At 53.0% G+C, this 10149-nt stretch overlaps 1 pseudogene; it reads right to left on the bottom strand.

The window, feature by feature from the left end:
• Nucleotides 1–2732: 2732 nt before the first annotated feature.
• Nucleotides 2733–3585, bottom strand: LOC142570473 (uncharacterized; annotated as a pseudogene).
• Nucleotides 3586–10149: the final 6564 nt, after the last annotated feature.

The raw sequence follows: 10149 nt of genomic DNA, 5'->3' as shown, positions 1-10149 counted from the left end.
CACATCGCGAAACTGGTCGACGTACTCGCTTGCTGTTAGAGAGGAAGTGAGGGTGCTTTCTTCGAAGAAGTCGGCTGGCAGGCGAAGCAAGGTGCCGTAAACAAGCTCCGCAGTAGCGCAGGAGAGGTCCTCTTTGAAGGCAATACGAATTGAAAGAAGCGTGAGCGGAAGTCTGTCAACCCACTTGTTTGGGCAGCCGTGCGCTGTGAGTGCTGCCTTGAGATGGCGATGAAATCTCTCGAAGAGGCCATTTGTTTGAGGGTGGTAGGAGGCAGTTCGCAAGCGTGCTGTTCCGAGAAGTTGAAGTGGCTCCGTGAAAAGGGACGATTCGAATTGCCGGCCTCAATCAAGGACAACTTTCGTTGGACAGCCAAATCGGGATACCCAAATGGAAACAAAAGCTGCGGCGACAGTAGCTGCTGACACGTCGGGGATAGGTGTCGCTTCGGGCCAGCGGGTAAAGCGGTCGACACATGTCAGAAGATAGCGATAGCCTTGGCATGGGGGTAGCGGGCCGACAATATCGACGTGCACAACGGAGAAACGCTCGTCGGGTTGCAAGAAAGGCTTTGTGGGGGGGAACAGGGTACCGTTGAACTTTCGCGCGCTGACAAGGTGCGCACGAGCGGACCCAGTCCCTGATATCTGCGTTCATACCCGGCCAGACGAAGCGTGATGAGACAAGCTTTTGAGATGCGCGAATGCCTGGGTGTGCAAGAGTGTGATAGGAGTCAAATATTTGCTTGCGGAAAGAGATGGTTAGGTAAGGCCGAGGTGTGCCCGTGGAGGTGTCGCAAACAACTGGCACATCTTCAAAGGTAACTGATTCAAGCTGAAGAGATGTTGACGTGTCACGTAGGTGACGGAGCTCAGAATCACTAGCTTGTTCTGTAGCCAATTGTTGGAGGTTGAAAGGAAATGATGTTGAGATGGAGCTCTTGGAGCGATTGCGTGTGATAGCATCCACGCGACTGAGAGCGTTAGCTGGTGAGTTGTCAACGCCGCTGACGTGGCGTATGTCAGTTGAAAACTCTGAGATGAAGGCGAGCTGGCGCACCTCACGTGGAGTGTATAATGATTCAGACCGGCCGATTGAGTAGGTGAGAGGCTTGTGGTCAGTGAAGATTGTGAACGAGCGGCCTTCAAGTAGGTGTCGGAAATGCCTCACGGCGAGAAATATGGCGAGCAACTCACGGCCGAAAACACTGTAGCGTGTTTGTGCGGGGGTCATGCGTTTTGAGAAAAAGGCAAGGGGCTGCCACCCACCGTTTACTTTTTGTTGCAGTACCGCTCCGACCGCAGAGCTGGAAGCATCCGTCATGAGCGACAACGGATAGCTGGGGTTGGGATGAGCTAGCAGTGTGGCATCGGCCAAAGCGTGCTTGACAGAATTGAAAGCTTCATCTGTTGTGCTGTCCCAGGGCAGTGCAGTTGACGATTGTTTGCCGCAGAGCAAACGCTCGAGGGGTTCCAGAAGCATAGCACAGTTTCTAATGAATCGGTGATAAAAGTTTACCAGGCCTAGAAACTGGCGCAGCTTAGTGATTGAAGCTGGCTTGGGGAACTCCATGATGGCTTGCACTTTGTGAGGAAGAGGGCAGATGCCGTTGTTATCCAAGCGATGGCCGAGAAAATCAAGTGATGGTACTCCGAACTCGCTCTTGGCAGTGTTGACGACGATACCATTTGCTGATAGGCGCTCAAAAAGCTGATGGAGATGTTGGAGGTGCTCTTCGTGGGATGAGCTTGTCACAAGCAAGTCGTCAACGTAGGCGAAAACGAACGGCAGACCACGTGTGACTATGTCGATGAACCGCTGTGATGTCTGTGCAGCATTTCGGAGACCGAATGGCATTCTCAAAAATTCAAAGAGGCCAAATGGGGTGGTAATTGCTGTTTTTGGAATGTCTTCTTGTGCGACAGGAATTTGGTGAAAGGCTCGCACCAGGTCAATTTTGGAAAATACTGTACTGCCGACGTGAAATCTTGGATGTTAGGCAGCGGGTACCGATCCGGAACGGTTTTTGCGTTCAGGGATCGGTAGTCCCCACACGGCCTCCAGTCACCTGATTTCTTGGGGACCAGATGGAGCGGAGACGCCCAGCTGCTGGACGATGATCGTATGATTCCAAGTTCCAACATGTGTTCGAACTATGCTCGGGCAATTTTGAGTTTGTCCGGGGCGAGTCGTCGTGGGCGAGCAAATACAGGTGCACCAGTTGTTAGGATGTGATGACGTACATCATGTTGTACGGGCTTTGTCCAGTCGGGTGGTCGCGTGAGGTTGGGGAACTTTTGAAGGAGGCAAGCAAAAGGATCACCAGCAATTGTTGTGGCTGGGGCGACTATAGGCGGGTCACAGGAAATGACGCCATGAACAGAGAGCAACGTAGCAGTGCCCAGCAGACGTTGGCGTTTCACATCGACCAGCAGTCCGTGGTGGTCCAGGAAATCAGCGCCAATAAGAGCACGGCGAACGTCAGCGACGAGGAAAACCCAACGGAACACGCGGCGCAGGCCAAGGTTCAGGGTGAGGGACCGCGACTTGTAAACAGGTATCCTGCTACCGTTGACAGCTTGAAGATAGGAGGTCGGCGGTGTAGTTCAGTCGGAACGTTGCGCGGGAATAATGCTGACCTCCGCCCCGGTGTCCACCAGGTATTGCTGGCCTGTGGTTCTGTCCATGGCATGAAATAGGCGACTTTTGCTTTGGCCCTGACCGGTTGTCGCCATTAAAGGTCGGCCGGTTGGTTTCCCTGCCATGCCAAGGACGGAAGCAGCGGCGCGCCTCCTGCCCGAAGCGGCGGTGATAAAAACATACCCGAGGTGCTTGAGACCGGGAGCGTTCTTCTCTTGTACGCCGTGATCTACTAGAGCTGCGGTACCTCCGTGACGGGGTGAAGTGCGATGACGCTCCGCAGCACAAACTAACTGTTCAAGACGATTGCAGAGCACGTCGATGGGAGAAGCGGCGGACGATGATGTTTGCGGCACTGAACTCGCAGTGGTGCTTGATCGTGTTACGTTGCACCCCGCTGGCGTCACCACCTCCATGACTTTGTCCGCCAAGCTGGCCAGGCTGTTGAGGTCCATTACCGTGGCTGTAGCGAGTACCATCTGAACGTTTACTGGAAGGCGCTGCATGAACAGTTCCCGAAGGAGACGGTCATCGTTTACTGTTGTGTTGCCGCTCATGAGCTGTCGCATACGGCGAAGGAGCTGGCTTGGCCGACGGTCTCCCAAGTCCTCTGCGGAGAACAACTGCTGCATGCTGGCTCGCTGCGATGTTGTTGTGTGCTCGAGAAGTGCAGCATTAAGATCGCTGTATGGAGTGGCGGGAGCCGGTCCAGAAAGCAGGTCGGCAACTTTTTCGGCAGCAGTAGGCGACAGTGCCGAAACAACTAGGTAGTACTTGCGCTGTTCCGTGCGAACGCCAGAGAGAATAAATTGCGATTCCGCTTGAAGAAACCAAACCGCAGGGTTGCGGTCCCAGTATAGTGGGAGTCGGATGGAAACCGCAGAGACGTCGTGTTGCTCGGTCGTGCCCGTAGGTTCAGTGTCTGGTTGCATCTCGCTGCTGTGCATGGCTCCACAATAACTTCGGCAGTGCAGCGAAGAAAACTACGGGTCACCACTTTGTAGAGCCGTGGTAAACGAGACGGACACACGTCTTTTCGGTAACAAGGTCTAGTTTTATTCTGTCAAGAGAGAATTGAGCGGGCGCGCGCAGCGCGCCGGAAGTGGCGAGGGCTTTAGAGAGAGAGAGGAAAAAAGAGGGAAAAGGAACATAGAGAAGTGCGGTGCGCGGACTATAGTGCGAAAGGAAAGCAGTAAACAAAGTTATCAGAAAACGGAGCTCACGCACGACGTCCGGCACAGTGAGTCGGATCATGTGTCCGTGTGCCTGGTGTCCAGCACTCGCGAAGGTCCGCTTACGGGAGGCCCGCGGGACGCCCCGCGGAGTTGTTTATGGCTGCGGGGGTGGTGCGCAGCTCCATCGCCGCGCCGCTACACACTAACCCGTCTCGTGTTCAGCAGGAAATCGACTGCTAACGTGCGGCCGTATTAAACCATACGTATACAGTGCGCTCCCTTCTTAAAACGAGCGTTTGAAAAGACTACTGTCACACCACAAGACACAGAGTTTGGCAGGGAAAAGAAGGCATCAACAGCAAAACGGGTCTTAGTTTGACACATCAAGGCATGTCCGGAAATCACGTTCTTGCAAGAAAGGCACGTCGACGCCCCGCGCTCGCGCGAAGTGCAGCACCTCTCTCTGTTTGTCGACGGACCGGAACCCTTGAACATTCAAAGAGAGGAAATGCACCATCGCCATGATGCAAGCGAAAAACGTCGCCATGTTCACAAACCTAGTTAAAGGGTTCCGCCCATGGCGCAACCCGATGCACGCAACTTTTTGGGGGCTTTAGATTTGCTCTCTTTTTGCGAACTGCTCGAGTCCCGTTTCTATTTCGTGCGCTCTCTTTATCTCCTGCTTGTCAGTGTCCATTGCTTCTCTAACAAGGAGCAGATCGGCAGCTTGACTTACTGGATCCTTTATCGACGAGTCCGTTGTTGGGGGCATACGGAATCCGCTGGCTTGGGCAAGTACCGTCTCTCGCGTGGTGCCAGGTGTCGGCATCTGCCGGTGCTGGGGCCGGTGGCCACGGCCTACCGGATGACGCGGCCTGTCGATGAACTCGCCGGCTGGCGCATTGCCCTCGTGCGCTGTGAAGTCCGTTGACTCGTCGATTATGAGTTGTGGCGGAGAGGCCGTGTCGCTTGAGCTAGCATCGGTTGCACTGGATTTGGTAGCGCTCTTCTCAGAAGAGAGGATTCATCAGACGAAGCCTGTACATCGGTCGCCTTTGACTTGTTCTTTGGGGAGCTCGTCATGCTCTTATTGGTCACCGTCTTCTTCTTTGTTGCTGACAAGGGTGTTAGTGTTTGCTGCTGACACGGCATAGGATCTAGGCAACAAGCAGACCACTGTGACGTTGTTCCCGGCACAGCGGCGACAAGGGGACATGCACTTCGCGGTCTCGTGACCAGAGACTTCGCACATTCCGAAATGTGGTGTCTCGCATGCCTTTCCAAGGTGTCCTTCCATGCCACACCGTGAGCACACCTTGCGAATTCCGCAGCAGTCGAACATGATACGGTAGCCTTGTATTGACATAAAATTTGGCACGGGCGTCGCCATTTCTATGGGAATGACCCTTGCGCCGGTGCCGATTTTGGGCCTTCCTTTTCACAGTGATTCTTGAATTGTAAGAACTTTTCCACAAGAAGACAGGGCTGCCTCAAGTGCGGCGTCTCTCACGTACGGGGGGACACGGAAGGCGGAAATGTAAAGGACGTGTGGTCCGACTTGGGCAACTAGGACCGAGGCATCCTTCAGAACGAAGGCGCCCCGGGACGATAGCTCGACAGCGGCTGCTGCGGACGCGACAGCTGCGATGACCGTCACTCCTCCTTGGTGCTGGAGGGTCTCAAGGCCTCCTGGCTCTACGGTTTATTCGATCGTGTTAAGAAATCCGTGCCGTAGAAAATTTGGTGTCCACGTCGAACGTCACACGGCAGATTTTCGAACCACGCATGCCCAAGCCCTCCATGTGACGGAAGGAATTTGCATAACTAATTGCATTTCTCAAACTAAAATACGTGGAAAAATCGAAAACTGCGACTTACGCACAACCCACAGACATGATAGCTGTCGGAATGTAATTTCACTACAGGAGAAAACAGAATTAGGTTACGCAAAAACTCAAAAAACCCGTTTTTCCGGCGTTTCTACAATTTACAGACCGGCCGCGGCGTCCGTCATTTGCGCGCCCCGGCGCTCGGTGTCTTGGGGGCCACGGAGTGGCGCGCCCGGTTCCTTGCAGTACCTCCAGCTGGCGCTCGCCACCGCCGCATCGCGGTCTATGCAAGGGACCGCCTTTCTACCGCAAAGCCCGCCTTCGTGCATAGCGTTCGTGGCCAGCGTTTCCCGGTAAATATTACGGTTACATAGTGTTACGTTTCGCCTCCGACGTGCGGTATAGCCGCCGCGGTGCAACGGACGCCGGGGCTTCGTTGACAGCGGCGGACATTTTGGCCAGTTCAGCGCTGCCCCAACACCTCCTGCTAAGCGCGTCCAGGCATGTTTCAATGCCACGTGTCTTCGTGTGTGTGTGTGTGTGTGTGTGTGTGTGTGTGCGTGTGCATGTTGGTGCCCACGCTTGTCAAAGCGCGGCAGCCGGGGAGAGGAGCTCCCCAACTGTGAAGCGAGGAGGTCTGACCGGCGTTGGCCCGGCGGATACTTGTCACTTGTCACAACGTGTCCGTGCGCCGCCGTCACGTGCGCCTCTTCCGAGCCGTTCCTTCTTGCCCTCGACTCCGAGAGTATAAAAGCAGCTGCCCCCGGACGCCAAGAGGGAAGCTTCGATTTATTCAGTCGAGTAACGTGGTCTCCCGTTTCTCCACTTCGGTCGACCTGACCGGCCGCTCTTTTGCGATGCTAGAATAAACAAGTTGTTCTGTTAGCAGTCGACTCATCCTTTGCCAGGACCTTCGGATGCCTCCAGCTGTGCCCCATGCCGCCAGGCCAACGCTACCCTTGGGGCTTGCGACCCATTTGCAACAATACGCTCCAGTTGCCTGGAAAGGTGAGAAGCAGTCAGGGATCTTTGAATGTTATCGCGTTCCACTCTTAAAGGTGAAGCTTAAAGGGGCACTGAACCACCATTCGGGCTTAGTGAAATAACGTAGTCCGCGGGTAGCATACGCTGTTGTGAACATCTCAGCCACATCTGCTGTCGTACGCGGTCCGTGGAGCTCGCAAGCGGAGCGCGAAGTCACCTTTTTCTCAAACGCTCGTTTCAAAAACCCCATGATCCTCGCTCCTTTCTGTGTGCTTTATTTCGTTATAAAGCACACTCCAATACACGGCTGCTATTGGTCGCTGCGCTCGGCTACACCGCGGCCGCCGCGAGGTGCCGCCACGAGCCCAGTGGCTAAGCGCACTGCGGCTCTCTGAGGATAGCCGCGTTTGGCCTACGTTTAGAACGGCATAGGCACCAAATCGGAGATTTGAACTGCGCGCCACAGTGACGTCTACGCCGTAACCTTCGCAGTGCAAGGCAATGGAGGAGCAAGGGAAGCACAGCTGAGGCCGTGTTTGATTGCCGATAACTCCGCTTCTGCTGAACGCATTGAAGTACTTTTTGCGGCAAAGTGGTTCTGAAATAGCCTACCTTCACTTCAAATGCCTTTCTCCACTTCGATAAAAAGTGGTTCAGGGCCCCTTTACGCGTTCTTAAGCGTAAGATGCGGCTGCGGAGCACTCGCAAAGAAAACGAGCGGTCGCTCGCTCGTCCAATGGCCGGTTTAGTCTAGGGCCGATTTACGCTCGAGCCGCCCATCGCCGCAAGCCGCACCGCACACTTGCGGCCGCGCGAAACATTGCACGTATCCAGCACTTGTGCACAAAATACCATTTACACTGCGTGCACAGTGTATACCTTACACATTGTAAACCGAAACTTGTGCACAAGTATTTGACACGTGCAATCTCTCGCGCGACCGCATGCGTGCGGTGCGGCTTGCGGCGATGGGCGGCTCGAGTGTAAATCGGCCCTTAGTCGTTTGCTTACTCGTTCGTTCAACTATACCTGTTAAGCTCGTTCGGCCACTATTTGTCTGAGACACACGTAATGAGACAACAAATGGTGCCTCAATATGAGCGGCTGCATCATTTCACTTACTGCAAGTGCGGCCACGTTATAGCGCGCCAATTCTTCGCGCGGTCATCACTTCACTAAAGTCATTTCTTGCAAATATTATTTCGGAGCGAGCGCAACCGTCCTTAATGCACGCGCCTTAGTGCAACTCGGTTCGCGAGAAGTACGTAACTTCGTGCACGGATGAGCTAGCTCAGGATGAAATCTTATTCGTGATGAGCCACTAACCTGAAAAAACAATGCACTTGTTTGAGCCTGAGTGAAACGCTGTTCCCGCATTCCCGCTTCGCAAAGGAATACTAAAAAAAACTGATTTCATTTTCTATATACGTAGAATCCCGACTCGATAACCCGCCGCGCGTATTTCTGTCGACTTTGAGGCACGAGAAACATAATAGCACAAGCGCCAACCTCTGAGCCTTTGGGCGTGTTTAGAAGATTGGCAAGAACGCAGGTTGGCCACTCTGTAGCTTGTAATACTTTTTCGGAGCTTCCGAACAGCGTTCGTTCGTGCCCTCTGTCGTCCTTTGTACGTAATAGCTGATACGTACGCGCCGCAAATTCACATGGTAAGGACAGCGCGGATTATTTAGGCTACTGAGGACTTACTGGAGGTTAGTATGTTGGCATTAGATCGTAGATGTGTTATATACAACCATTCGCAACAAGATCTTGAGACACGCACTTGACAAATGTTGCGTACCTAATTGTAGCGCACGCGATACATTCGGAGTCGTCAATGCACATCGTTAGCGCTCGTTCAGATCCTTCTTTAAAAATAGCTATCAAAAGAGAAAAAAAGCTGCCGTCACTGGATTTGCATAACCGTCCATTTAGAATATATATGCTGTACACAAAGTTACTCGGAGCTAGAAAACCAACGCGAACGCTAAACCTCACCACCTTGCCATGCGTGCATTCACTCTGCGATAGGTCGTCTGCTACGCTCGAGCGGTGTAGGCGGCGCCACGGGGGAGGAAGGAGCATGAAAGAGAGGAGAAACTAGGAGGAGTGAATGCGGAGGAGGAGAGTGTTGCTACTTTACGAAGTTTAAGGAGTTTTATGATGCGGTTGATGCGGCAGAGGCGAGCGCCAGCTGGAGGAATTACAAGGAACCAGGCGCGCTGCTCCATGGCCTTTAAGACACCCGGGCAATGGCGCGCGCAAATGGCGGACGTCAAGGCCAGTCTGTGAATTGTAGACACGCTGGAAAAGGGGTTTCTTTGAGTTCTCGCGTAACAGAATAATGTTTTCTCGTATAGTGAAATTACAATTCGATAGCTATCATATGTGTAGGTCGTGTGTAAGTCGTAGTTTACGATTTTTCTACGTATTTTACCTTGAGAAATTCAATTAGTTCATTAAATTCCTTGTATCACATGGAGGGCGTGGGTATGTGTGGTTTAAAAATCTTTTTGCTAAACGACGTACGTCCGACGCCGACACCGTTTCAACGGGATAGCGTTAAGGGGCCCGTGTCGCAGAAAATACGGTGTCGGCGTCGGACGTCGTATCGGCAAAATAAAGAGAAAGATTCTCCAGCCACGCCTATTAAAGTCCTCCATGTGATGCAAGGAATTTACTTAGCTTATTGAATTTCTCAAGGCAAAATATGTGAAAAAATCGTAAACTGCTTCTTACAACCTACAGACATGATAACTCTCGGATTGTAATTTGACTATACGAGAAAACATAATTCTGTTACGCGAAAACTCGAAGAAACTCCTTTTACACCGTTTCTGCAATTCACAGACCGGCCATGGCGTCCGCCATTTGCGCGCGCCGGCGCCCGGGTGCTCGATTCCTTGCAATACCTCCAGCTGGCGCACGCCTCCGGCGAATCGCGGCCCACCCAAGAGGCCGCGTTTCTACCACCAACCCCGCCCCCTTCGTGCATAGCTTTCACCGCCAGCGTTTCCCTGTAAAGGTTACGGTTGCATAAGCTGCAATTGCCGGGAAGCATGAAAAGCAATCAGGGTTCTTTGAATGCTATCGCGTTCCACTCCTAAAGGCGAAGTTTAAACGTCCTCCAAATTCTTGCGTGAGGGCACAAGGCATCTCCGCGACGCCAAGTCACCCTCGCTTTCGGAAGCATGTGCTATCCGCGCAAGCTCTCGCATGCATTCTGGCTGCGCCTCGGTAAGTCCAAATCAAAACTTGCCAAAAGCCTCACCGTGCTCGCTTTCCCTCGAGCAGTTCATAACTCGAAAGACCGCTCAGCAGCGTTCAATTGGACATTCATGTTTACGCATTCACAACTCTTACGGAGTGCTTAGGTGTCCTCGGATTTTTTACAGCGAAGATGTTGATGGCTAGGTTCTGGAGGATCTCGTCTTCGTGGACATAGACCAACAATTTTTCATACGTGTGCCGATCTCGAAGATTGTGCCATGGCCCGCTGACCCACGGCGAATGTGAAGTAAGC

Source organism: Dermacentor variabilis, chromosome 2, assembly GCF_050947875.1.
Source record: "Dermacentor variabilis isolate Ectoservices chromosome 2, ASM5094787v1, whole genome shotgun sequence".
Taxonomy (NCBI): domain Eukaryota; kingdom Metazoa; phylum Arthropoda; class Arachnida; order Ixodida; family Ixodidae; genus Dermacentor; species Dermacentor variabilis.
The sequence above is the reverse complement of the archived record's forward strand: the minus strand, read 5'-3'. Positions and strand labels throughout refer to the sequence as shown.